Here is a 22811-nt window from a genome sequence, read left to right on the forward strand (position 1 = left end):
ACTTGGAGATTCGATATATGTGAGTCATAGTCAAAACAAATTGTCTATTGAAAAGATTTTTTGGTATAGAACACCTAAAGAACACCAACACAATTGTGACACTAATCAACATGATGGACAGTTAGGTATATTACCGCTCACAGATTCAGAAAGATCAATTCAGTGAATGATGTTCCTACAGGGTAATCAACAATGATAAACCAGAAGTTAGGGTTAACTGATGTCATTCAAGGATTGTGATTTATACAACAATATTGATAACTTTTCTTACAAGTATTGATTGACTAAGGGTTAAACCAACATACAGAAAGCATCGAATAAATAAAATTTAACTTTAATATCTATATTCATGATTTTAAAATTTTTTAAGAATTTAATTTAATTTAATAATAAAAATAATTAAAAAATTATAAGATGATTACAAAATAATTTTCCAATTCATCCTACTTTATTAAAAAAATATTAATAAATTTGGAAATTTTAAAGGGATTTTATAGTAAAAATACTAACTACATATAAATTGGACAGTTGTTGGGAATTTTATAGTGAAAAGCCCCGAGTGACAGTTGATGGTGGTGGCATAAATGGAGTGATGTGGATTCATGGAATACCACCGCTGATTGCTATAGAGATGGCGGTGGATACACATTTAGGAGCAGTAGAGAAAGCAAGTGGTACATGCTTACTATTTATAGTGACAATGGAGGTGGAAGCAGCTATGCTTGGAAGTAGAAGAGTCATTGATGCATGTGTGATGGTGAAGAACTAGGCTATATTTAGTGATGATAACCTAAGAAAAAGGACAAAGACATGAGTATAAAAATGACAAAGACCACACTAACCTCATTGTCACATACCTAAAACTTCCTTCGAATTGTCAGACATTTCCATTTGAAGTTGGACCAATCATGATCATTTGTATTTTCTCTATCCTCATCATGGCTCACCAATATGGATATTTTAAAATATGCATTTTAAGTGAATTTAAATCATACTCTGGCGCATGTCCTTGATTTTTCCAAAGAAGAAGCAATGATTGGCAAGGAAATTGATAATTAAGTCACACATCTAATGATACTCTACCATGTTCATTAAAAGGAGGTAAAAGATAAAAAAAATTGTGTATTTAATTCATTTTCCATTGTTGAATCTCAGGATTCCACGTGTTATGTCAAAAGAGCTGGATTTCATTGAAAAAATAGGCTCTTTTTTCAATTGGCTGTACATTTCACATGTAAAAGTCATAATAATCAATCATATGAAAAAATGATACAAGCATTGGCTGGCAAACAATGATTGACAAATGCAAATCATGCATTTGTTGGGTTATGTGCCTTGGTTCATCCGTGGAAAACATGATTCCATGGATGCGGAAGCGTATTAATCAATTCGTATTCGATCTTTATAATATACATCAAATGTACATTGTGGGGGAACTTGTTCCACCGTTGACTTTGCCGCTCTGAGATCATTCTGAAGTCGTTCACATGTCCGGCCTCTAGAAGTATTTACGCGATCACTTGGTGCTTGGATCTCCACCTCGTCTTCTTCAGCTTTTTTTGAAAATCTTGAAAATCTTCTCACCATGAAAACACTCTCCTTGTTTGAGAAGAGAGTAGAGAAAGGGGGAGCTCTCAAAACTGGCTGGCCCTAGGTGCTCGAAATGAGTGCCCCTTCCCTATTTAGATTTTACTCAAGTTTTTCTCAAAAAAACCCTACAAAGTAAGATATAACCACCAATGCCCTTACGACCTTATGCGTGTGGCCCCTTAAGCCCATGTATCATTCTAGTTAATAACTTTAGTGACCCAATAATAATTATTGGCCAACCTTATTAATTAACTATATCAACATATAGATTAATTAACTAAGGATTGATTTAACTGAATCCACAGGTGAAGTTTCGAGCCCGTGAGGTGCCACGTTACACCTCGTGTTCTACAAGATACCGAGTAGTGTTTAAACTCTCTCATGGAACATTTACTGTCATTGGTTACCCTATATGTATAATTCATCATTCGTACAATACTCTCGAACAACTTAGGGTATGGTTTATCATTAAACCCTAATCTGTCATTCGATTAGCAGTGATGCGTAATGGGGACCATTGGAGTTGGCTTCTCCAATATTTGAACCCTGTCATTTACTCTCATGGAACATTTACTGTCATTGGTTACCCTATATGTATAATTCATCATTCGTACAATACTCTCGAACAACTTAGGGTATGGTTTATCATTAAACCCTAATATGTCATTCGATTAGTAGTGTTTGAACCCTGGTCGTGGAGTTGTTGCATTGTCTTCCTTGAGTCAATTTCCACTTATACCAAGGGGGAATGATCCCTTCTTGACCACTCAATTGTCTCCTTGAGCTTCTTGTTACATCCAGACTATGATTGATTTGAATCCCATGATTAGATGCTCATAAGTCGTAGTCAAAATTTAGTCGTCCATTCACGAGATATGATGGAGCGCACAAGCCCACTCCATTAGAGACGTCTCCGGAGCCGCCATCATCGTCATCGAAGGCCCTGCTGGTTCGCGTTCAGCCTAACAGGCACGCCTAGGTGAAGGTGAAACACCTGGGCTCAAATATCTCTGGTAAAGCATGTCCGCGTATCCGACTGTTTTGATTTTCATCGGCACGTGCTTCTTATGTTCTTTGTTATATTCTGTTTGTGTGCTCATGTTCATTGTGTTCTTATCCGTCATGTCATGTTCGTGTTCGTATCATCTTGTGTCATATCATTTTGTGTAGTCGAATATGTGTCACACATATGTTTTATTTTGTGTTAAAGGGGGTCCTTATGTATAAGGGCACTTGGGCCCTTATGAAGGGATCAAGTGTCCTTAGTAAGGGCTATCGTGCCCCTATATAAGGAGGCACGATGGTGCCCTAGTTCCTTAGACCAGTTTATTTTGAGTAAAAAAATTGTTTCTCGTTGGTCTCACCAAAAAGAAGGGAGAAGGACAAGAGGAAGAAGGAGAGGAGAGAAGGAAGAAAGAAATGAGGAGTGGAGGAAGGTCGGGATGCCGTCTCAGCGCTGTCGTGCCAGGTTGGATCTCCTTCCCTGTGCGCTAGCTTGCTCCTGACCCCTCGGCATCAGACTATGCATCGCGCGGCCTATATTGCCGTATCGATTGTTGCACAGTTGAGACTTGCGCCGCCCTGCGACCGGTCAACGTGGCCCGTTTGCACGCCCGACCCGCATGCAATGACTCGCTTCATTCTCGCCCCTTGACCTGATGCTATGCGCCTGAAGCTCCTACCTCCGGTGCTGGAGTAGCGTGCGTGTCACCCCGCACCATCTGCCCGTGTCTACATCGCACAATCTTGACTCAGTTTGGCTCAACCGCAGCATGGTTGGTAACCTCGTTCACACGCACCAGTTCCTTGGTTGCACAACTGAGCTCCTGCTCGCCTACACCCTCAACGATACCGTGGTCGTTGTAGTCTGCCCGCCAAGCTTACGGAGTTGACCAAAACATTATTGCATGCTTGCGCCTCTAAACGACGCCACTGTTGACGGTGCCTGTGTGTCGAGCCTCTAGATCCAGATGCATGGTTCTAAGTGCACTGTAGCGCAATGGTGCGACTGTGTCTCCGGGACACCCAGTCAAAGAGTTGCCTCGATTGCGCCATTTGTCTCGCACCACAGCCACGCAGTTGGCGCCGCCGACCTGTTGCATCACTACATGGCCATTTGGCCCTCGATTGCGCCGAAGTCACCGTTCATGCATTGCGCCATGTATAGCTTGGGCTCGACGCATGCAACCTACTTCTCAACATGCCAACTTACGCGTTGTTGCCTGCAACCGCCGCTATAGTGCATGCTCGTGTCATTGCTCTCACCACGCGATGTTCACTGCTACTCCTGTTCTAGGTCGAAGCCGTAAGTGCCGCTGTGTGGGCTCGTGCCTACACCTTGCAACGTGCCACCAGCCACCACTCACATCCGCCGCCTAAATCCGCGTGTGCTAAAACTGTGCAAGGTTGCGCATGCCAAGCTCGGATGATCGCTCGAGTTGACTCGTCACTGCATGACCTTCTTCCTCCTCGTCCTTAGTTACCTCTAGTGTTACGCTCTAGTAGCACAACTCCGCCGCCTGTCGAGAGACGCCACACTCTCCTTTGACACGCCATCCCCTACATGCCCGACCCGACCATCGCGCTGATGCACATATTGACAACGGAAGACACCGTTGACTAGATACATCCTTTGATGGCGAAGCCCTCAACGTATCTGCATTTTTTTTTCCTAGGTAGTTTAAATTTTTATCTTTTAAACTTAGTACTTTCCCCTAATTTTCCTCATGGGTCCTATAAAAGGAACCCCTATGTACTAGAAAGACAGATTTTCCCTTTGAGAGAAACCAGTTTTTGGAAAAGAAAGAGAGAGGTACGAGTGACCTAGAAGAAGTCGGCTCCGGCGCCGCCGGCGGCACCGTCCGGCTGCCATGCGCTCGAGCCCACACCGCCCGCTGGTCGCCATGCCACCCGCGCGCGCCTCGCTGTCGCGCCCGAACCGCCGCGCCTCAGGCCGCCGAGCCCAGCGCCGCCGCGGTGCCCGATCGCCGCGCCCGCGCGCCAGCCGTGGCGCGCCGCCATGCCTCGCCGCCTCCCGCGCCAAGCCCAGCCGCGCCGCTCGCCGCGCCGCCCTACGCCGAGCCCAACCGCACCGCGTCTCGCCGTGCCGCGCCCAGCCGCTGAGCCAGGCCGCGCCACCGCGCGCCCAGGCTCAACTGACCGGCCCAATGGGCCATTCGGCCTAATGGGCCGGCTCCAGCCGGCCAGGCCCACAAGGCCCAGCCCCAGTGACCGCGCCCCGAGGTGTCATCCCCCGCGCCCCAAGGCGCCATCTGCCTTAGCCGCTCCAGTCCGCGTCCCGAGGCACCGCTCCCTTTACCACCGTGCACGCTTCTCGAGGCTGCCAAGTCAGCCCTAGCCCTTTCTGGCCACTACTATTGGGCCGCCGCCAGCCCATATGGCCAATTACGACCCATCATACAGGGCCATGGCCCACAGACCATGGCCCAACGACGCGGCCCAGCTCGCGGCCAGCCTACGGCCCAAACAGGATCACTAGTGGCCCTAGCCACGGCCCAGCCTACGGCCCAGACCGCGGCCCAGACCACAGCCCGGTCATGGCCCGACCGTGGCCCATTACGGCCGCTGCCGCCACCTCCGACCGCCGCCGCCGCCTCCGGCCATTGCCGCCCCCTCCGGCCGCCGCCACCACCTCCGCCGCGCGCCTCCTCCTCGCCCGCTGCCGCCTCCCTCCGCCGCGCCGCCTGCCGCTAACGCCGCCATCGCTGCCATCGCCCGCCGCCGCCACTACGCCCAGCCGCTGCTACCGCCGCCGCCACCGCCACCTCCGCCGCCGCCATCTCTGCCGCCGCCATCTCCGGCTGCTGCCACCGCGACGCTGCCGTCGCCGCCACGCCGCCGCTGACACCGCCATCGCTGACACCGCCGCCGCTGACAGTGCCGTCGCTCGACGCTGCCATCGCTGCTGCTCGCTGCCGCCGCTTGACGCCGCCGCCGCTTGCCGCCGCCGCCGCCGCTCGACGTCGCCGCCGCTTGACACTGCCGCCGCTCGACGCTACGGCCGCTGATGCCACTCGCCGCTGCCGCTCGACGCTGCGGCCGCTGATGGCGCTCGCCGCCGCCGATGCCGCTCGCCGCCGCCGCTCGACACCGCTGCCGCTTGACGCCGCCGCTGCTGGATGGTGACGCTGATGCCGCTCGCCGCCGTCGCTCGCCGCCGCTGCCGCTCGCCGCCGCCGCCGATGCTGCTCGCCGCCGCCGCGCGCCGCCGCCGCTCGCCGCTGCCACTCGACGCCGCCGCCGCTTGCCGCCGCCGCTCGTCACCGCCGCTTGCCGCCACCGCTCGTCACTGCCGCTTGCCACCGCCACTTATTGGCGCTGCCGCTCGATGCCTCCGCTGCCGCCGCTCGCCCTGCTGCCACCGACCGCCGCCCGTTGTTGCCTCCGACTGCCGCCCGCCGCTGCCTTTCAAGGTCGCCGTCCGCCGCCATCGTTCGACGTCTGTCGCCGCTGCACTGTTCGCCGCCGTTCTCATCATCCGGCCGGCTGAACCGCCCACCCACCGGTAGTCAGGCCCATCAGCGCCTCAACAGCTATCCGTGGAGCGTCGATCACTTGAAGATAGAGACATCCTTCGGCCCCAACGAATTGAGGACCCGCGCAGGACCTTTTCGGGACACCCCCACCTAGAGCGGACATGCCGACCAAGATGAACGTCCCCGAGAAGGACGAACGGACACCATGATCGCCGCCGCAGGACGTAGACGACGTCTTTTCGTCCTGCATCATCGTTCCCCTTGCTCGTCAGTTATATTAACTTTTTCAGTATATTTTTTTCTGCACTCCACCGCGTTCGGGTTATAATTAGGTGAGAGTTTAAATATCAAAAACTATGAGTCGAGTGAATTCCTAGGTACGGGTTGAGCCTGTCTGTTATGTGCGAGCACCAATAGAACCATTTTGTTTAACTACATAGTCGTCGTCATTCTGACGAGGGTCAGAAGGTCACCATCACCATCACCGGTCGCCCACCCCGGAGCTTGGAGCTCAGCGAAACCCCACGAGTTGGAGCCTGCAGATACTCCCTGCTTAGGACACTGCATCACTTTGTTGCATTTCCCTTAGGGCATTCATCCATTGGATGATGTCCCCAACGATGTCCAACATCATCTTGGTATCAGAGCATCATCTCGGTACCCATCAGATGACGTCCGACAGCAAGATGTCCTTGGTGGCTTAGGTCAGTGAATCTCTTATACAACTACGACATGAATCAAGCTGATTAACATTTAGGTATAATACCATTCAGGGATTCATACGGATCAATTCTCTGAACTCTTTCTCCAAAGACCACCCACTATCTGTCCTTAGTATCGCCACACTGATAGCCACAAGATCAGCTATATTTATTGTATAAGTAGGATCAGTTAGTGTTATTCTATCCGGATAATTTGATGTCCACCTTGACTATACATCGAATAGGAATATTTAGAATACATGTTTAAAGATTAGTGATCATTGTACTATGGTCTCATCATAATTCACTAGGTCATTGCACATATTCATGGACTTCACTATAAACATCACAGTGGGATAATAATGAACATACTATTTTATTCAATGAACTTAAATAAACATGGTGGTGTGATTGTCTTGAGGACCACATTATATCCATCAATAATGTCTCCAAAAATTGGTCAGTTCTAATCATTGGGTGCAATTGAGCAAATTGGATTGCAACGTGGGAGATAAAATAAATGCATTTAAATCCCACAAGTCTATTTAAATAAATCAAAGAATTATTTTTAAAAAATAATTTAACATCAAAAAATTCTGTGAAAAGACCATAGAATAGGATAAGCATTATATAATCCAAAAGTATATCAAATCAAATCCATAAAGATATTTGAATCAATCAAAAATAATTTTCAAAATTAAAATTAGTTTATTTATGAAATTGATGTCACAAAATTTGGTAAATACTAGAAAGTTATGAGAAAGCAGAAATTCATTCTATTTTTTTCAAAAATCCTTTTAAGATTTAATAATATGAATTAATGCTAATTTGAGAAAAATATATGTAAATTACATGAATTTAATATTAAATAATAAAATGCCATTTATAATTATCAACTATCCCTGCTTAGCATGTCCACAATAAAGGCAACAAGATCTGCTATACTCATCATATGAGTGGGACTAGATAGTAATATTCTATTCATATGCTTTTGATAGCATTTTTAATATTTATACTTACTTAAAGACTCATGATCACTAAATTACTTAGTTATTGGGCATATTCAAGAACTTCATTATTAAAATTACACAATGATAATATGAATTTATTTTAATAATTCAAATGAGAGATAAGAGCGTAATTGGTTCTTAGTTACATAAAAGCTATAATCAGATGTGCTTAAAATAAGTAATCATCGTTTAATGATGTCATCATTATTCACCTATCACTGGACATATTGTTGGCCTTCATTATAAGCTTTGCACATGCATAATTCTAAACATTATGTGTTTTATGGAATGTTGAATGAGATGTGTAATGTGTTATTGGCTTGTAGGGCATATATAATTTCATCAAATTTTAGCAGTGGTCGATTTCATAGGTACAAAGGTAATGGACCTAGGGTTCCTAGAAAATGTGAAGGATATCTAAGACATGTTGGATGCAGCTTGGTATAAGGAGATATCCACCAACAGTTGGGGATGTTGAAACCAACACTGTGGTGTCTCCATGCACATATGAGCCTAGAAGAGCCCGGGCCAGAAGCAAGGTTTTCTGTTTGCAATCTCCTGTCCCAATATAACTGTGATTTATGATCTATATCTACTCTGCAAAATTATAATCCGTCATGGTCAATCCAATCGTGACTGATATATTTGATCATCTCCCTTGTTTGTTGAGAAAGACCATATTCATGCATGTAAGCAATATATTTTCATAAAATAAAAATATATTAGACATTATATCAGTTTAGGTCATGGATTCTTAAAAGGAAAATCCTCGACCAATGACTTCTGAATCTTAAAGGGAAAAGTAATTTCCTTAGAAACTACTTTGATGATGAAAAAATCAAAAGGATTTGATGATGAAAAATCAAAAGGTCTTTGGGAAGAGACAAAATTACAACACAGATTGTTGTAGCATATGGATCATAAATCATAGGGCTGAAAAAAGATGAATATTCAAAACAATTTAATATTAGTCGCCAGAAGTGATTTTCCGAGCCGGTATAGAGGCCTTTTTAATGGCGCGAAAGCTGCCGCTATTTAACTGATTTACTTCATTTTTTGTTCTATATCTGCTTTTTACTTGACTTTATTTATTTAATAACGTTCTGAGGGGCGAGTATAGATAAGATTAGTTTTCAGGTTAGGTCGGATACTTATTAATACCATTCATAGTGAAATTAGAGAGCAAATTGCTTGTGGTTATAAGGGAAGTATGGTCAAATATCACCTTTTATGATGAAATTATACAGGGAATTGATCAAATTAAAAAAAATGTTTTAGTATTTTTTGGATAAGATATCTATGGCTGAATAATGATGACTATTCCCAACTATTTACAATTATTGATAACATGTCTTTTCAGGACAGGTCAGATATTATTACTACCATATAATGAAATTATAGAGTACATTGTTTATGGCTATAAGGGAACACTAATCAACTATCATCTTCTACCCATACTCAGTTCATCCCACCTATCCTTGATACCCTCCTGAGAGGGATACTATTTAATTGAGAAGACATTTTCAACTTGGATTTTAACTTACATGTAGGGGGAAGAAGTCACTTCCGAATACATATAGGTTTTGATATTCATCATGATTGAATTTTTTCATTGGTTCTATATTGGTTCTGTGAGTTCTACACATACCCAACTTCATTATCAAATTATCAAAACTTGTGCACCTTAAATATGCGACATTTCACTATATTATCATCTAAAAATCATAGATATTAACCTTATTTAGGAGTGTGATCACCAATTTTTGCATGAAAACTACTATTGATATCATCGTAGTTAAAGTAATGAGGACTCATGTTCTAAACCATGCAAGTGCTGACCAATGCTCTATTTCTCAATATGTTTTATAATTTTTGTGAGTCTTATCAGGCCTAAAATCTAGTCAAATCTAGGTAGGACTTAGTTTTGTTCTAGTTCTACGTCTAGTCTAAATCTGTCCGGACATTGTTTTGGGCATCCACAGAAAATGACACTTTCAAAGTCAAATTCTGAGAAAAAAATCAACAAAACGCTTATAAATAGGATCACATTCTATCAGTATATCATATACCACTATCAACTAGTAAGGGAGAGAGTAATGATAAAGGTAGATGGTAGAATAAGAGTCAAGGAAAGTGATAGAAGAATTATACCGGTAAAGAAATTAAACTTCTATAATTAAGGATATTAAATAGTGAAATGATAAAAATTTTGAACAGGTTGAGAAGTAAATAAATATTTATACATTTATAAATAGAGAGAAATATATAAATGTTGAATAGATTGATAGATAGATAGAGAGAGAAATTGATATCGATAGAGCGAGAGAGGATAGAGTGAGAGTGAGAGAGTGAGAAAGTGAGGAAGTGAGAGTGAGAGAGAGAGACAGACAGACATAGATTGATAGATAGATAGAGACAGACAGATAGATTGATAGATAGATAGAGATAGACATATATATGAATATATAGCAAGATAGATAGATAGATAGAGAGAGAGAGATAAAGTTCTCTGAGAGCCAATGTGGAGGTCGATATTGGAACTTGGAAGAGATAAAGTTCATCTCTTTAATCCTATTTCCCTCTCCGAGGTAGTGTTCGCCTGTCCCAATGCCGCTACCGGATGCCGGTATCGGGACGGATGCTGAACCGGATACCGGAACTTGATTTTCCGGTATCCGTTTTTTCCGATATCCGGATGCTGGATATCGGTATCGGATATCGGTTGCTATAGTGCCGATATCTGATACCGATATCCGTCCGGTACCGGCATCCGTCTCCGTCTCAGGGGGACATATGACGGTATCGAATCTCAGATGCGGATATCAGTTTTTGATATCTGCATCGAATTTCATAAGTTATGAAATTTCCTCCGTCTCCCTCCTCTTTTTTCAAAGGCGGACAACGGCGAGCAACGGCGAGCGGGCAACGGCGAGCAGGCAACGGCGAGCGGTGGGGAGTGGACGGCGGTGTCGGCGGACGAAGGCAACGGTGGAGTCGACCCTAGAGAGGTATGGGTTTCTTGATCGCTCTGTGAATGTCTAGCATTTCAATCTGATTCCTATGATTTCCCCATTCGAAGGTCACTGGAGAGTTCATTTTCAACCTTCTGCAAACCGGTGAAGTTGAAACAGACAAGAACGATCGACCAATCAGCCCTATTCCCAGAATTAACAGCATGGAGGTAAAATTTCTTCATTTAGTGTTGAATTTCTAAGAAATCCTCATGAATTTTGTTGAGTTTCAAGGTCTGAAAACATGTTTATTTTTCATTATTGTTCATCTTGTTTGCAAATGCGAATTTCAACGTCTCCCTCTCTCCATTTCTCCCTCCCTCTCTCTCTCTTTCCATTTCTCCCTCTCTCTCTCTACTCAATTTCTCCCTCTCTCTCCATTTCTCCCTCCCTCTATCTGTTTACATTTTTCCCTTTCTCTCTCTCTCCATTTCTCACTCTCTCTCAATTTCTCCCTCCCTCTCTCTCTTTCAATTTCTCCCTCTCTATTTCTCTCTCCATTTCTCTCTCCCTCTCCATTTCTCCCTCCATCCATCTCTTTCCATTTCTCCCTCTCTCTCTCACTCAATTTCTCCCTCCCTCTCTCCCTCTCTCTTTCCATTTCTCCCCCTCTCTTTCCATTTCTCTCTCTCTCTCGCTTATTTTTCTCCCTCCCTCTCTCCCTCTCTCTTTTCATTTCTCCCCCTCTCTTTCCATTTTTCTCTCTCTCTCTCTCACTCAATTTCTCCCTCCCTCTCCATTTCTCCCTCTCTCTCCATTTCTCCCACACTAATCACTGTGAAGTGTTGGCTCCGTGCGGACAACAAACGTTGGTACAATGACGTCGAGCTAGATGAGGACGCTGACGATGAAGAAGATGGTGTGGTCGCATGTGCTCGAGGTACACATCACATAACTGAACTAGATCTTCTCATTTCTACGTAATTATCGTTACTTATCACTTATCTTATGCAACGCAGGTGATGATCAATTGAACACAAATCTCTGACAGAGCCTTTAGGACTACGCTTTTTTGAAAGGGTCACAGTCATAGCATACGTGTGAATTTTGCTAGAAATCTCAAATTAACGACGTGTATGGATTATTTTGAATTTATTCAAATTTTGATACATTTTCCAAATATGTAATTGAATATACCTAGATTACTACAACGATTCCGATGAATACATAATATTAATTTTTTTATCAACTTGAATAGACACTTTCAGTTCTTGTTACAAGGTTATATCTGGCATCACTATATTCCTCCAACTGCCCAATTAATAATCGTAGTATCAATCAAAAAAATTAATCCCTGTGATTGAATGTACTGCAAAAAAATATACTTACTCGTCTAGTATATTTATTCACTACATTACACATTTCTATTCTCTTAAAATAACAGTATATTAATTTCTTAATAAAAATAGTTTTTAGTTAAAAATAACAATTCTACAACAATCTAGTTATGGTTCTACATATTTTCTTAATACCACTAGATGTTATGTCAGATTAAATCTATTTTTAATTTTATTTACAATATTAGCAACTTTATTTACTCAAAATGACTACATATTAATTACCTAGTAGCATTAGTTGTTAGGACATATTAACATTACTATTGAATTCACTACCTATTAAACACAATTTTGTTTTCCTAAAATAACAATATATTTATTTCTTAATACCACTAGTTGTTATGTCAGATTAAATCTATTGTTATCTTTATTCCCTATATTAACACCTTTATTTGTTCAAAATGATTGTATATTAATTACCTAGTAGCATTAATTGTTAGGACATATTAACATTACTATTTAATTCACTAACTATAAAACGCAATTTTATTTTCCTAACATGAGAATATATTTATTTCTTAATACCACTAGTTGTTATGTCAGATTAAATCTATTGTTATCTTTATTTACTATATTAGCAACTTTATTTACTCAAAATGACTACATATTAATTACCTTGTAGCATTAGTTGTTAGGACATATTAACATTACTATTTAATTCACTAACTATAAAACACAATTTTATTTTCCTAAAATAACAATATATTTATCTCTTAATACCACTAGTTGTTATGTCAGATTAAATCTATTGTTATCTTTATTCACTATATTAACAACTTTATTTACTCAAAATGACTATATATTAATTACCTAGTAGCATTAGTTGTTAGGACATATTAACATTACTATTTAATTCACTAACTATAAAACGCAATTTTGTTTTCATAAAATAACAATATATTAACTTCTTAATACCACTAGTTGTTATGTCAGATTAAATCTATTGTTATCTTTATTCACTATATTAGCAACTTTATTTACTCAAAATGACTATATATTAATTAGCTAGTAGCATTAGTTGTTAGGACATATTAACATTACTATTTAGTTCAATAAATATAAAACACAATTTTGTTTTCCTAAAATAACAATATATTTATTTCTTAATACCACTAGTTGTTATGTCAGATTAAATCTATTGTTATCTTTATTTACTATATTAGCAACTTTATTTCCTCAAAATGACTATATATTCATCACCTAGTAGCATTAGTTAGTAGGATATATTAACATTACTATTTAATTCACTAACTATAAAACACAATTTTATTTTCCTAAAATAACAATATATTTATCTCTTAATACCACTAGTTGTTATGTCAGATTAAATCTATTGTTATCTTTATTCACTATATTAACAACTTTATTTACTCAAAATGACTATATATTAATTACCTAGTAGCATTAGTTGTTAGGACATATTAACATTACTATTTAATTCACTAACTATAAAACGCAATTTTGTTTTCATAAAATAACAATATATTAACTTCTTAATACCACTAGTTGTTATGTCAGATTAAATCTATTGTTATCTTTATTCACTATATTAACAACTTTATTTCCTCAAAATGACTATATATTAATTACCTAGTAGCATTAGTTGTTAGGACATATTAACATTACTATTTAATTCACTAACTATAAAACGCAATTTTGTTTTCCTAAAATAACAATTTATTTATTTCTTAATACCCCTAGTATTATGTCAGATTACATCTATAGTTATCTTTATTCACTATATTAGCAACGTTATTTGCTCAAAATGACTGTATATCAATTACCTATTAGCATTAGTGGTTAGGACATATTAACATTACTATTTAATTCACTAACTATAAAACGCAAATTTGTTTTCCTAAAATAACAATATATTTATTTCTTAATACCACTAGTTGTTATGTCAGATTAAATCTATTGTTATCTTTATTTACTATATTAGCAACTTTATTTGCTCAAAATGACTATATATTAATTACCTAGTAGCATTAGTTGTTAGGTCATATTAATATTATTATTTAATTCACTAACTATAAAACGCAATTTTGTTTTCCTAAAATAACATTATAGTTATTTCTTAATACCACTAGTTGTTATCTCAGATTAAATCTATTGTTATGTTTGTTCACTATATTAGAACTTTATTTACTCAAAATGACTGTATATTAATTACCTAGTAGCATTAGTTGTTAGGACATATTAACATTACTATTTCATTCATTAGCTATAAAACACAATTTTGTTTTCCTAAAAATAACAATTTATTTATTTCTTAATACCCCTAGTATTATGTCAGATTACATCTATAGTTATCTTTATTCACTATATTAGCAACTTTATTTGCTCAAAATGACTGTATATTAATTACCTATTAGCATTAGTGGTTAGGACATATTAACATTACTATTTAATTCACTAACTATAAATCACAATTTTGTTTTCCTAAAATAACAATATATTTATTTCTTAATACCACTAGTTGTTATGTCAGATTAAATCTATTGTTATCTTTATTCACTATATTAGCAACTTTATTTCCTCAAAATGACTATATATTCATCACCTAGTAGCATTAGTTAGTAGGATATATTAACATTACTATTTATTTCACTACCTATAAAACACAATTTTGTTTTCCTAAAATAACATTATATTTATTTCTTAATACCACTAGTTGTTATGTCAGATTAATTCTATTGTTATCTTTATTCACTATATTAACAACTTTATTTCCTCAAAATGACTATATATTAATTACCTAGTAGCATTAGTTTTTTTAGGACATATTAACATTACTATTTAATTCACTAACTATAAAACGCAATTTTATTTTCCTAACATGAGAATATATTGATTTCTTAATACCACTAGTTGTTATGTCAGATTAAATCTATTGTTATCTTTATTTACTATATTAGCAACTTTATTTGTTCAAAATGACTGTATATTAATTACCTAGTAGCATTAGTTGTTAGGTCATATTAATATTATTATTTAATTCACTAACTATAAAACGCAATTTTGTTTTCCTAAAATAACATTATAGTTATTTCTTAATACCACTAGTTGTTATCTCAGATTAAATCTATTGTTATCTTTGTTCACTATATTAGAACTTTATTTACTCAAAATGACTGTATATTAATTACCTAGTAGCATTAGTTGTTAGGACATATTAACATTACTATTTCATTCATTAGCTATAAAACACAATTTTGTTTTCCTAAAAATAACAATTTATTTATTTCTTAATACCCCTAGTATTATGTCAGATTACATCTATAGTTATCTTTATTCACTATATTAGCAACTTTATTTGCTCAAAATGACTGTATATTAATTACCTATTAGCATTAGTAGTTAGGACATATTAACATTACTATTTAATTCACTAACTATAAATCACAATTTTGTTTTCCTAAAATAACAATATATTTATTTCTTAATACCACTAGTTGTTATGTCAGATTAAATCTATTGTTATCTTTATTCACTATATTAGCAACTTTATTTCCTCAAAATGACTGTATATTAATTACCTATTAGCATTAGTGGTTAGGACATATTAACATTACTATTTAATTCACTAACTATAAATCACAATTTTGTTTTCCTAAAATAACAATATATTTATTTCTTAATACCATGAGTTGTTATGTCAGATTAAATCTATTGTTATCTTTATTTACTATATTAGCAACTTTATTTGCTTAAAATGACTGTATATTAATTAGCTAGTAGCATTAGTTGTTAGGATATATTAACATTACTATTTAATTCACTAACTATGAATCACAATTTTGTTTTCCTAAAATAACAATATATTTATTTCTTAATACCATGAGTTGTTATGTCAGATTAAATCTATTGTTATCTTTATTTACTATATTAGCAACTTTATTTGCTCAAAATGACTGGATATTAATTAGCTAGTAGCATTAGTTGTTAGGATATATTAACATTACTATTTAATTCACTAACTATAAAACACAATTTTGTTTTCCTAAAATAACAATATATTTATTTCTTAATACCACTAGTTGTTATGTCAGATGAAATCTATTGTTATCTTTATTCACTATATTAGCAACTTTGTTTAGTCAAAATGTTTATATATTAATTACCTAGTAGCATTAGTTGTTAGGTCATATTAACATTATTATTTCATTTACTAACTATAAATGCAATATAGTTTCTTCAAATAACATTAAATTTATTGTTATTTTTATGAGCTAGATTAGGCAACTCTACCCTCGTTATCATGATAGATTAAATTTTTTAATTTACATAATTATGGGCCACGGTCTGGCGATGATGAGAGACTGAAAAATGGCTGGGGAGAATATATAGTCTCATGGAAATTGGAATTTTCCAAAATGGGATTGCAGACAACTGAACAAAAATGGCCCGATATAGGTTTTCGATATCCGTTATCGGGATGTCGAAAACCGATATCCAGCATCCGAGATCCGCGTCATCCCTCCCCCTCCGAGGTACCCGTATCCCTCAACGAAATCAAATGAATTCCTTGCAAAGAAGAATCATTAGCCTCATCTACGCAGCTCCACGCAATAAGGACCCGACTCTACGCTCGACGCAAATGAAACCACCCTCGGGCGAGGACACGCTGCACCTCCTCGAGCGTGAGGCCCATCGTCTCCGGCACAAACAAGGAGATGAGCACCAGCGACGCGGCGGAGGACCCGCAGAAGAGGAAGAAGGTCCCCGAGGTGCCCACCGCCTCGGTCAGACTCAGAAATGTCAGACTCACGGCCAGATTCGCCGCCCAGTTCGCCACCGCCGCCGCCCCCCCCCCCAACGCCGCGATACTTGAGCGGGTATATCTCCGAGTTCACTATCCACGGCACGGTGCCCATGCCGGGCGCATAGCAAACCACATAAGCCGCCAGCCCAACGAGCGCCGCCAAGCCGAACCGGCTCGGGCAGCCCCTCTCGTACCACGCCCGCCGCTCCCCCACGCAGCTCCCCTCCCCCGCCGGCGCTGCCAAGCACGCCCCCGCAAGAAGCTGCCCAGAAACTCCCCTCAATTCTTCAATATAGACGAGCTCAATCAGCTGGTGTTGCTTGCACTTACCTCGCCCTTGGAGCTACCGCAGAAGGCGCACGCCGGCGCGGCCTTCAAGCACCGGACACAGTCCCAGCTCGAGCCCTCCGCTCGAGGTTCGAAACCGGGGCAGGTCAGGTTCCCGAACCGCGCCGTCTCCGCCGCGCCGACGGCGGGCGAGGCCGCCGCGGCGGCGTGGAAGACGGCCCCCAGCAAGCCCAGGAAGAGGGTGGTGCCCGCCAGGCTCGTTATCATAAGCTTCTTCCTTCCCACCCTGTCGACGTAGCACATGCTGATGACTGTGCCGAGCGCGTTGAGGCCGGCGATGAATAGAGATAGCGCCATGGCCGTCTTCTTCGAGGCGTAGCCTGCGAGCTGAACGATCGTTGGGCTGTAGTAGATCACCGCGTTGATGCCCACAACTTGCTGTGCTACTTGGCAGATTATCCCCGCCGTTAGACCTCTGCGGAGTACCGCGTTATCCCATCCTTCTTCTCTGCTCTCTTCCTCTACCGAGACCTTCAGAGACTGCATCTCCTCCTCCGCTTCCTGGGCTGAGTAGATCTTCCGGAGAATCTCTTCGGCTTCTTCTTGACGGTTCTGCAGAGGAGTTATCTTCAGCTTCTTCTTCTTCTCTTGGGCAAACGATTATTTAAGGGTTTTTTTGAATGACCTTTCTGTAGAGCCATCTAGGGGATTCAGGCATCATCAGCATTAGAACGAACTGGACAATCGACGGCAGAGCTGCAACTCCGAGCATCCATCTCCAGGTTCCAGGGAGCTGCGAGAAAGAACGTGATTTTTATTTTTTTTGTTCGAAAGTTCTAGTGATGGATTTCTTAACGATGAACCAACTAATTAACAGAAGATATTAAAGGGTTGTCTTTTGAGTCAACACGTAAGCTCTTGGTTAATCTTTCAAAGGGCTCTCCGAAAAGTTTAACCTAACCTGGGACTGAAGAACTGACCCCCCATGATATCATTTCCAGGCAACACTAGAAACTTAATCAATATCCCAAGTTATCCCATCAAGTTAAACCCACACTTAGTACAACATCTTAATCCTACAATTATAATAATCGAATCACTTTATTCGGGTATAAATAATAGTTAATCATCCAGAATAATACACATCATTATCCATCACTGAAATTAAAACTCAACAACTAGACAAAGATTCGGGACACTTAACCTAAACCTCACACTTTGTGACACGTCTTAATTCCAAAATTACCACAAGTGAAGAGCTTTATTAGGGATTAAATGATGGATAATATTTCGTTCGTTAGGAAATTCAAACTCAACATCTAGAAGTAGATTCCAGGCACCTGGGTGAAGGCTAGGTTGATGAGGTAAGAGATGAACTGGCCTCCCGTGATCATAAGCCCGTTGGTGGCGACGAGCGCTCCTCTGATTTGCTTGGGGGACGCTTCGGAGATGTAGAGAGGGGAAGCGATGGAAGTTATACCGACGCCAAGGCCGACCAAGATTCTTCCAGAATTATCACTCCGTAGTGCGGTGCGGCAGCCATGGTGGCGGCGCCGACGAAGAACAGCACGTCGGCGAACAAGATCGACCGCCGTCGCCCAAATCTGTCGTTGATACAACCTCCAATGGCTGCGCCAATGATCCCCACACCGCCATGCTTACAATTGTTTCCTGTTTTCAAATAGATCGTTCGTTTGTTCATCTCGAGCTCGATTCATGCGCAATTTAAAGCGTACCTGTAGAATTGTCTTCTGATTGACTTCGCGGAACTCGTCTCGGATGTAGAGAAGTGCGCCGGATATCACCCCTGCTCACCGCAATGAAAATGTAGGTCAGATAGTTTTATTTTCGATCTGGAAAGTATAATCGAGAAGAAAGTCATTGATACTCGCTCAATATTTTTTGCATGTTCTTTAAACGATGGATTTGATCGCGAGAATGCATGAAAATAGGGTTTGATATGGAAATAGGGTTTGTAGAAGTATAGACTGCTATCCCACTATCTTCAGGCTGAAGGTGAACAATCTCTCCCAAATGGAGAAGAAAGTCTCTGAAATTTGATCAACAGTTTCATCTGTTCAAGAAACCGTGGGTTTGCTTTTAGCAGGAAAATTAGGTTTTCCGGAGTTCGACAAAGAAATATAGATTTAAAGAGTTTCCCTTGAGATCCAACTGGGTTCAAGCGGAGAAAGTGTCTGGAATTCGATCGACTGTTTCATCCGTCCATTAAGCTGTAACTTTGCTTTTGTGTAGGAAAATTAGGTCTACGCGTCTAAAGATTGGCACGGGACTAGAAAAACAAGGTTCTACAGAGTTTAGCGATTTTAGGCTTCGATTCCAATGTATTCTAGCAGAATGCAACTAACCATTTAATTCAGAAATGGATAAAACAGTCGTTGAAATTCGATCAACAATTTCATCTGTTCAAGAAAACGTTGCTTCGCTTTCGAGCCGAAAAATAATATCTAGACAGTATACGTCTAATCGCCATCAGAGGACAAGAAAACAGTCGTCTAAAGAGTTTATGCTTCGATACCAAAGTGTTCAACCAGAATGCGAGTTAATAATCTGTCCCTGACAACGAAGTAGTTCACTGAAATTAGATCAACTCGTGCCCTGTTCTTCAAATCGTGGCTTTGTTTTTATGTAGGAAAATTACGTCTCGAAAGTATGACTCTGATCATGATCTCAAATTTGTTCTCACAGAACGCGAATGAAACTGTTTTGTTTCCTACGAGGATGATGAGATCGATTCGAGGTTTACCTGTGTCATATCCAAAGAGCAGCCCTCCGATCCCGGCAGCGAGAGTGAGACGAAGAGCATAAGGACGCCTCCTGATCAAGCTCAAGCATTCCCTAAACTCGTGTTTCTCTCTCTTTCGATAAACACCTTCCATTGGATTTGAAACAGAGCAGCGGAGTTCTCAGGCGATACCTCCACTAATTCATCTAGTATCCAAAGGTGAGGATTGGCGTGGATTTTCTGCAGAGAATTTAAACTGCAGAGTTGGATAGCTCTCTCAAATCTGGTAAAGAACAGAGACTAATAGCCGGTTATCCCCGTTCATCATTACGACTAGGTTTTGCGGATGTTTCCTCCTACTCCAAAGATTGAAAGAGTCTACGCGAAAACTCCGCTGATCAACCGCCGGAATCCTGCGGCCACTGAGAAAGAACCGTCTTCGCGAGGCATGGATAGATAAATAGATAGATAGATAGATAGATAGATAGATAGATAGATAGATAGATTAGATAGATAGATAGATTAGATAGATAGATAGATAGATAGATAGATAGATAGATAGATAGATAGATAGATAGATAGATAAATAGATAGATAGATAGATAGATAGATAGATAGATAGATAGATATATAGTATCAGGTTCATTGTCATCATTGGTGAGGCAAGGAACAAGTAAAAGGTTCATTGTCATCATTGGTGAGGCAAGGAACAAGTAAAAGGTTTATTGTCATCAAGGTTAAGTTCAAGATTTACTTTAAGAGAGGTAAATAATGTTAGGCATTGTAGGCGAAAGTTTTTCTCCTGTGTTCTGTATTTCTGTTGAGATAGAGTTGTACCACTATGCTCGAACAAAATTTAACTTGGCCTAGTCTCTTAAAATTGAATTGCACATCAAGCTGCTGACCTTAAAAAATTAATAAATATTACAGAAATATTTTCAGTCCTTGGTGTGGTTTGAACCCCAAATCGAATTCTATGTCTAGTCAAATTTGGATAGATTCAATCAAAGCAGTTACCCCTAGAATATCATTCATCACATACGTCATAGTTCTGTTTCACAATACTGATGGATTTAGGAGAATACCTGTAGGTGCCACGACAGCGGTCGACACCTTGAGCTCCTAGAATCACCTTTGGAAACTATGAACATGATCCAACAATCCTGAGGCTCCCTCTATGGTTCAAGGACCTGGAAGACCAGGTAAGCAGCTCGATTTCAAGATACTGGTTGCCCTAATTTGTATGCCCTTTACAGGGACGAACCATAACCTCCCTTAAGCATACTAAACCCTAAGTGTATTCGTCTCCCATAGAAAAGACGGTGATATCCTTATCCCATATGGTCAACAAGGTCAACAATCCAAAAATCTCCCCCTTGACCTGATTGGCGGGCCTTTGGGATGAATATCACAATCAAGGATCATCAGTACACATCACATCTGATCATAACATCTCTTACAAATACCAGTCATAAGGCATAAGTCCTAGCTATGCACCAAATACTTACTCAAGACAGTAAATATCAATATGCAGGGTATTGGATAAACTCATCGTCATGATAGTGATTAGAGTTTCATTCCACCAATTTGTAGAAAACAAATTATGATTCTTGAATAATCGATCAGAGATACAAAGTAATATCATGTGAATACATCAGTATCTTAAGTGAGAACTCTCGTCGCACAAGTCAAGGGAAACTAAACAGACCCATACTTAAGACATGATCACAATAGGTACCATGTGACAGCGCCTTCGTAAGTGGGTCAGCTAGCATTAAGCCAGTCCCAATGTGCTCAATAGAAACTGATCCATCTCTAATCCTCTCCTTTACAACCAAGAACTTCACCTCCATGTGTCTACATGCACTTGAGCTCTTGTTGTTATTGGAGAACCTTACAAAAGCTTCATTGTCACAATATATTTGAATGGGCCTCTTGATTGAGAAAACAGCTCCAAGATTTGACATGAAATTCTGTAACCATATGGCTTGTGAAGATGCATGGAAACAAGTCACATACTCAGCTTCCATCGTAGATGCTGCGGTCGTCTTCTGCTTGGTACTAGACCATGAGACAGCTCCCCGAGCAAGTACAAAAATATAACCAGATGTAGACCTTCTTGTATCTAAACATCCGGCAAAGTCTGAGTCCGAGAATCCCACGATTTCAAATTGATCTGATCGTCTGTACGTGAGCATCAAATCTTTTGTTCCTTGTGAATAACATAGAACCTTCTTGGCAGCTAAGACAATGCATGAGTCCAGGGTCACTTTGGTATCTTCCAAGATATCCAGTAACGAAAGCAAGGTTGGGTTGTGTACACATTTGGGCATAGTTGAGACAACCAACAACCGCAGCATATGGTTTATCCTTCATAGCTAGTCTTTACTCGTCAGAATGAGGACCTTCTAGTTTTCGTAGTTTGTCGCCCTTAACAATAGGGGCCTTTCTTGGATATATTCAATCAAAGCAATGACACCCCCAGAATATCATTCATCACATATGTCATAGTTCTGTTTCAAAATACTCCTTTGGATGCCTCAAGAACAAAAAAGTCATTCATACCTACAGATATGATGACATAAAATTTATACCTACAGGACCAAGAGGAAAGTCATTCATACCTACAGCTCTAGTTCTCCAGGAATTACTCGTTAGAGTAATTCCTGGGGAACTAGAGCTGTGTGGTTTGATTAATTGTTTAAGTTGCGTAGATAATAATCCTTTTTTAAAGTGAGCCCTTTCGTTTCTACTTTCCTCTTGAAATCCATCATACTCGGAAGGGTGTACCACCTTGGTTTTAGTAACCAAACATGGAGGAAGAGGAGTGGGGAAGCGATTAACTTGGATTTGTTGGATGATCAAAAGGC

At 40.3% G+C, this 22811-nt stretch overlaps 1 pseudogene across 1 annotated transcript; it reads right to left on the reverse strand.

Moving 5' to 3' along the window:
* Window positions 1-16472: 16472 nt before the first annotated feature.
* On the reverse strand, window positions 16473-20310 carry LOC144715661 (putative inositol transporter 2; annotated as a pseudogene). Its single transcript, XR_013584683.1, has 6 exons — window positions 19963-20310; window positions 18935-19005; window positions 18539-18869; window positions 17884-17991; window positions 17241-17810; window positions 16473-17172 (listed from the first exon to the last, which is right to left on the reverse strand). The product of XR_013584683.1 is annotated as a putative inositol transporter 2 (transcript).
* Window positions 20311-22811: the final 2501 nt, after the last annotated feature.

This window comes from Wolffia australiana, chromosome 2 (assembly GCF_029677425.1).
Source record: "Wolffia australiana isolate 7733 chromosome 2, ASM2967742v1".
Classification (NCBI taxonomy): domain Eukaryota; kingdom Viridiplantae; phylum Streptophyta; class Magnoliopsida; order Alismatales; family Araceae; genus Wolffia; species Wolffia australiana.